This window comes from Suricata suricatta, chromosome 2, assembly GCF_006229205.1.
Source record: "Suricata suricatta isolate VVHF042 chromosome 2, meerkat_22Aug2017_6uvM2_HiC, whole genome shotgun sequence".
In the NCBI taxonomy this organism is placed as follows: Eukaryota; Metazoa; Chordata; class Mammalia; order Carnivora; family Herpestidae; genus Suricata; species Suricata suricatta.
This window is the reverse complement of record NC_043701.1, coordinates 6,464,112-6,469,475: the sequence shown is the minus strand read 5'-3', so window position 1 is coordinate 6,469,475 and position 5,364 is coordinate 6,464,112. Positions and strand designations below refer to the sequence as shown.

Here is a 5,364-nt window from a genome sequence, read left to right as displayed (position 1 = left end):
CAGTGATCCAATCATAATGGTACAACAGTATTGGCAGCAGCTCTAACCATACACATTGTTCAGAGTGTTCGTTACTTTTGGCGGGACCCAATCACAATATTTAGAGTAGTTTTTAAATTAACCAATTACAGAGCGAGCCCAGGGTCTTGTTCAGTGACTAACGGGTTAACTTTAACATTAGGTAACAGGTTTCTATCTAAAGTTCCTATCTGCAGGCCTCACCTAAGGAATGTGGGGAGAGGTAGCTGGGCTTTCCTGATTGGATACTGCAAGGTGGTCTCTCCTGCTCTAGGCAATGTGTAACTGCCTGATAGTTTTGGGGAAACTGAAACTTAGGCCTTCTAGTTCAGAGGGGAAACTTAAAGCCTGTCATGGCGTCTGTTTGGTTCAGACTCGTGTTCTTACAGAGCAAGATGCTGGAATAGAAGATTAAAAATAAACTAAGAATCCATCTCAAGAAGTTAGAAAAACTGAATGAAAGAACACTATGAGAGGAATAAGAAATAAAAGAACTACAAATTAATGAAATGGAAGGCAAACACACAATGGACAGGATTAAAGCCAAACGTTGGTTTTTGAAAAGAAAAGATCGATTAACCTCTGGTGATCCTGTTAAGAAAAAGAAGAAAGCAGGGGCGGCCGACTTTGGCTCAGGTCATGATCTCATGGTTCATGGGTTTGAGCCCTGCGTGGGGCTCTGCTAACAGCTAGCTCAGAGCCTGGAGCCTGTCTTCGGATTCTGTGTCTCCCTCTCTCTCTGACCCTCCCCTGCTCGCACTGTCTCTCTCTGTCTCTCAAGAATAAATAAGAACATTAAAAAAATTAAAAAAGAAGAAAGCAGAAAAAAAAGCAATATTATAAATTAAAAAAAACTGTGGATTCTTTAGACTTTAAAATAATATTGAACACTATGAAAAATTAATATACACAAAATTTAAAAATCCAATAAGCATAAAAAATGACTTAGTGTAAAGCAGGCATGATTTTATTTACTTTAAAGATATTAATTCATTTAATTTTCATAACATCTCCACAAACTAGCTCTATCATTGTATTCACTTCTATTATCATGCCCATTTTATATACGGCAAAACTGAGGCTGAGAGAGTTTATCAATTTCACCAAGGCCACTCAGTTAGAACCCAGAATTTGAACCCATGCATTATGTCTTAAGAGTCCAAGGACTTTGTCACTATTCTATGCTGAAATTGAGCAAGGACTTAAAAACCCTACAACTTAAGAAAGCTGACACAAGAAAAAATAGAAAAGCTGAATAGTCCTCTCCATTTTTAAGTAGTTCTTTTATTCAAACTGTTATTTGAAACCTTTTGATAAAAATATTCAGATGAGATGGTTTTACTGGTGAGTTTTGTCTCATACTTAAATAAGCAATAGCTATTTTTATGTAAAACTCTAAGAATATAAAAGGTGGATACATTCTACAACTCCTTTTGTGAGACTAGAACAATCTTAATACTGAAACCCAACAAGGACAGTATAAAAAACGCAAAGGTCAATCTCACTAATAAAATATAGGTACAAGAAATTAAATAAATTATAATCTCACCCAATTCACAAATATATAAAGAGGGTAGGACTTCATGACCAGAATGGATTTATATCTGGAGTGCAAAATATGTTTAATTTTAGAGAAACCAATAAGTGTAATTCACTATGTAAATAGACTAAAAGAGGAAAATCCTATGATTATCTCAATGGATCAAAGGGAAGAGTTAATAAATTTTCACATCAATCCATGATAAAAAAATTTCCTGTAAACTAAAATAGAAAATTCCTTAATTTGATAAAGACCATTTATAAAGCGTATAGTTCACAATATACACATAATGGTAAAATGTTGAGAATTTTTCATTTGAAATTAGAATGAGTCACGATATCTACTATCAATATCCTATTCAACATTATACTGGAGGTCCTAGTCAGTACAGTAAGGTAAGAAAAAAATAAAATATGTAAGGATTGGAACAAGGGAAATACATCTACTTAGATGATATGAACATATACATAGAATATTAAAAGAATCAACAAATGAATTATTAGAAATAATGCGTGTTTAGCAAGACTACTAGCATGCACCCTTAATTCTTTTTTTTAATTTGTTTAAATGTTAATTATTATTTTGGAGAGAGAGACACAGAGTGAGAGCAGGAGAGGGGCAGAGAGAAAAGGAGACACAGAATCTGAAGCAGGCTCCAGGCTCTGAGCTGTCAGCACAAAGCCAGACGCAGGGCTTGAACTCACAGACTACGAGATCATGACCTGAGCCGAAGTTGGACACTTAACCGACTGACCCACCCAGGTGCCCCAACTCTCCATTCTTTTATCCCCTTTTGCTTGGCAAAATCACAACTTAAAAAAAATTTTTTTTGACATGTATTCATTTTGGAGAGACAGAGAGGGACACAGCACAAGCCGGGGAGGGGCAGAGAGAGAGGGAGACACAGAATCTGAAGCAGTCTTCAGGCTCCCATCAGCACAATGCCCAGTATGGAGCTCAAATCCACAAATCCGAGAGATTGTGACCTGAGCCAAAATCAGAATCTTAACCAACTGAGCCACCCAGGTGCTCCAAAATCACAGCTTTTGAAATTATATACTAGCAATTTCTGCATTCAAATCTTAAAATTCTAAAGTTAATCAACATTTAACTGCTCGGCTAGCTCAGTCGGTAGAGCATGAGACTCTTAAAGTTAATCAACATTTTTATCTTCCTCTCAAATCACATAGACATTTTAACTCTTATCACTCCATTCCTTATGTGTTGTTATTAACCAGTATTTTTGTTTTTTTGTTTTTTTTAAAACTTTATAAGTTAGACATTAGTATTGCCTTAAGTGGTCAATGATTTTTAGATTTATTTACATATCTTATTTCTTTGTTTAACATTCCTTCTTATATTTTAGACTTCCCATTCTGGGATCATTTTTCTTTGCTCTAAAGTAGATATTTAAAATCTCCTTAGTGAGGGTCTGTTGGTAGTGAACACTCTCAGCTTTTGTATGTTCTTGAAGAATAGTTTGGCTGGGAATAGAATCCAAAGCTGACTGTGATTTCCTCTCATCCTACGGAATGTGGTGTTGCGCTGTCTTCTGGCTTCCTTTGCAACTGTTGAGAAATCCTACAGCAGTCGAAACATTGTCCTTTTATAGGTGATCTCAGACTTCCCTCTGGCTACCTTCAAAGGACAGAGTCATCGCCCTCAGCCAGGAGACCAAATACAGGCTGGAGGGTGCGGGACCAGGGGAGGGGCATGTGGGAGGATCCGAGGACGGGACACACGCACCACCTGCCTGCTTCAGTGCGTGTGATCTCTGCTTCTCCACCCTTTGCAGGAAAACTCGGAAACCAGACTCAGCAAGAGGAGAGGAAATTGGAACTTCTTTACCTCCCCTGGTGACTAAAATGCCAGGGGGCACCCAGATTTGAACTGGGGACCTCTTGATCTGCAGTCAAATGCTCTACCCCTGAGCTATACCCCCTGCTGTGCCATCAGGTCCCACTAACACCCTTTCCCTCTGCAGCCACACGGGTGCCCCTCCAGCACGGTTGGCTGAGTTGCCAGACCTGCTTTCCTGCTAGCTCATCTCCCTGCCTGAGAAAAGGCAGCAGGTTGCTCGCATGCACAGCCCTACAACCTCTCCATCTTCTGTTCCCAGGCGAGAGCAGCAGGTTGGGAAGCGTCCCTGGCAGCCAGAGAGTCTATCATAACATCCGTGTTGTGGGTTTTGAGCTGAGCACCTGAAAACGGAAGCAAAATGCCAGTGGCTGGCCAAGCATGGACACTTGAAAAATGGGAGACGACACACGGACGGGAGATGGCTCCCAGCTCCCCACACAACGGTACCCTGGGCTGCGGGCTCAGCCCTCTCTCACTGCCTCGGACCTCCACGTATTCAACCCTTAACTGCCCGGTGAGAGGAGCTGCCGGAGGGAGTGATTGTCCCTAAGCTCCAAGCCCCCCTTTCTGTGCCCTGCTCTGCGGGGCTGGCTCTGGGACTCTGTCAACCAGGCTTACCCTTCGCCAGGTGGCTTCCTGGTTGTTCCCCTAAAGCGCTCTCGGGGGGAGCCTGGAAGGTGGGAGAAGGTGTGTCCTTCTCCTTGCTCCCGTCGGGTCACCCATCCCAGTAGCACCAGTGACGGCCACCTGCAGTTTGGTGTCCGCAGGACCGGCCTTGCCCCGAGCCTTCGGGGACGCCGGTGCCTCCTTAGAGATGGGGGCCCGGGACCCACAGGTCCCCCCCAAGCCCGTGAGAGTTAGTGAACTCCTCCTTCTCTGTTTGCTCCCCTTTCCCTGGAGTGAGCGCGGCTTCCTGCAGGCCCCACCTCGTGTCTCTCCTTGTCTCTCTAAGTTCTGGCTGTTGTGGGTTGAATTGTGTCCTCCGGACGATGCGCCGACGTCCTTCCCTCGGGCTGTGACGTGCTTGGATGGGGTCATCAGAGACATGGCTAGTTCAGACGAGGTGGCGGTGCAGCAGGGCAGGACACGATGGTCCTGACGGGACGAGGAGACATCACAGGCAGGACACGGCCGTGTCGAGACGGAGGTGGAGGCTGCGCGGCTGTGTCTACAAGGAATTCGAAGAGCTGCCGCCAGACACGGAGAGCCAGAAGACACGAAGGAGGACCCAGCCCTGCCCGTACCTCGATTTCAGACTCTGGGCCCCCAGAGCTGTGACGCAACGCATTCCTGTTGTTCTAAGCTGCCCGGCTTGTGGGCCTTCACTGCGCAGCTTTCCGACACTAATACGCTGGCTAACGATGATTTATGTTAAATCCTCAGTTCAAATAATGGAGGCAAATTTGTTTCTGGACTGGACCCTGGATGACCCTGACATTGGTACCATCATGGCCCTGGGGAAACAGACCCTCAATGAGAGCCATAGGGATGGATTCAGTCTTGTCCTTGGTCTTCAAGGTGGTGCTGAGGGCCTGAGTGGCCCCTGAATTATAATCTGGCCAAAAACGTGCTGGTTCACAAGCTCTACCAGCCTCATCCCGTGAAGGGAACTAGAGTTCTGGGTCTATACAGCTTTTCAGGTCAAGGAGGAAAAAGCAGACTTTCAAAGGGGGCGCCTGGATTTGAACCAGGGACCTCTTGATCTGCAGTCAAATGCTCTACCACTGAGCTATACCCCCTCCTGCCTGGGGAAGCATGTGATTAACAAACTGCCACATGCAAGCTGCTCCTGCAGACTCCGAGAATCGCTAGCTCTCTGCAACAGTAGATGCGCTGTCTGGTGCCACACCTGTCCTCCTTTCCCCAAAAGACACCGTCACTTCTTGGCATCAGCTTGGAAGATCACTGAAGGTTCCATCTGAGACAAAGGAGTCTGTGCCAGGCTC

At 44.6% G+C, this 5,364-nt stretch overlaps 2 non-coding genes across 2 annotated transcripts; both read right to left on the bottom strand.

Annotated features, from left to right (window-relative positions):
- Nucleotides 1-3,428: 3,428 nt before the first annotated feature.
- TRNAC-GCA lies at nt 3,429-3,500 on the bottom strand. The gene has a single exon. It is a non-coding gene; the product is annotated as a tRNA-Cys (tRNA).
- Nucleotides 3,501-5,085: 1,585 nt separating this feature from the next.
- Nucleotides 5,086-5,157, bottom strand: TRNAC-GCA. Its single transcript has one exon. It is a non-coding gene; the product is annotated as a tRNA-Cys (tRNA).
- Between the last annotated feature and the right edge of the window lie 207 nt (nt 5,158-5,364).